The sequence below is a fragment of the Octopus bimaculoides genome, chromosome 2 (genome assembly GCF_001194135.2).
Source record: "Octopus bimaculoides isolate UCB-OBI-ISO-001 chromosome 2, ASM119413v2, whole genome shotgun sequence".
Lineage (NCBI taxonomy): Eukaryota > Metazoa > Mollusca > Cephalopoda > Octopoda > Octopodidae > Octopus > Octopus bimaculoides.
The window spans coordinates 77939549-77940544 of NC_068982.1; the positions used below are offsets into that span (position 1 = coordinate 77939549).

At 34.1% G+C, this 996-nt stretch overlaps 1 long non-coding RNA gene across 1 annotated transcript in view; it reads left to right on the plus strand.

The window, feature by feature from the left end:
- The window catches only part of LOC128247109 (uncharacterized), a 112689-nt gene that overhangs the window by 443 nt on the left and 111250 nt on the right, over positions 1-996 (plus strand). The window lies entirely within an intron of this gene.

Below are 996 nucleotides of genomic sequence, written 5' to 3' on the forward strand. Positions count from 1 at the left end.
TATATATATACATATATATGCTAGAATGCAGCACCTACCCAGCTATAGGTTATTATAAGGCAAAGTGAAGTGGAGTGAAGATATAGCGAGATACTTATTTTTAAAAAGTCATCTGAAGAGGCGCATTCTACAACTGTGATGCATGACAATTGATTGTGAAGCATATCACCTATGAGTTACAGATTTATCAAAAGTGTATCAGAAGTGATTCCTTTTGTTTATTCTTTCACAATATAAACTTAATATCATAGCTCCAGAAAATTATAAATTTTATGGAGGTTCGTTGAGCACTTTCGGTCAAAAATTACCTCGCTAATACTAATTTTGATATACTATATGGAGTACATGTGTCTTGTTATGAATATCAATGGCTTAAGAAGATCTATTCGCATATCATTAAGTCCTGGTTGCAATTCTGATGCATGGGTTCTTGGGCAAATGTTATTTTTGATAGCGTCGAGTCAATCTACAACTTGTGGGTGAAACTGGATGGACGGGAATTGTAATGAGGACTTTCGGATGGATTGTAAGAGGATTTCAATAGATGCAGCTTTATAACATTGCGTCACACTGGTTCTGCCTGTCTGAGAAATATATTTAGGATAGGCATGTCTATAGAATATAACGTGAAACTCCGAGTAACAGTCTTTTGTTATATTTCTGCTGCTTTTAAATTTATAATCTTTCCTTTTTATCAATGTGCCATTAAAACACCAACACAGATTAGATTAAATAAGGAAACCTTTTTCATTCAAAAATACAAACCCAAACTTAACCATTGCTAACACATTTAAATAAGGAAATTCATCACCCCACTGAGAAAAAAAGGGGGAAAAATATAGAACAAAACCATGGTAAATTAATCAAATTCTACCACCTCCTAGATTTCGAGTATCTCCCCTATACCGGAAGAAATCTCTAATTACCTCCCCCTATCTAGAACTCTTCTTTCTCAGACTGGAATGAACACGACACAATGAAGTAGAGAAATTTGAA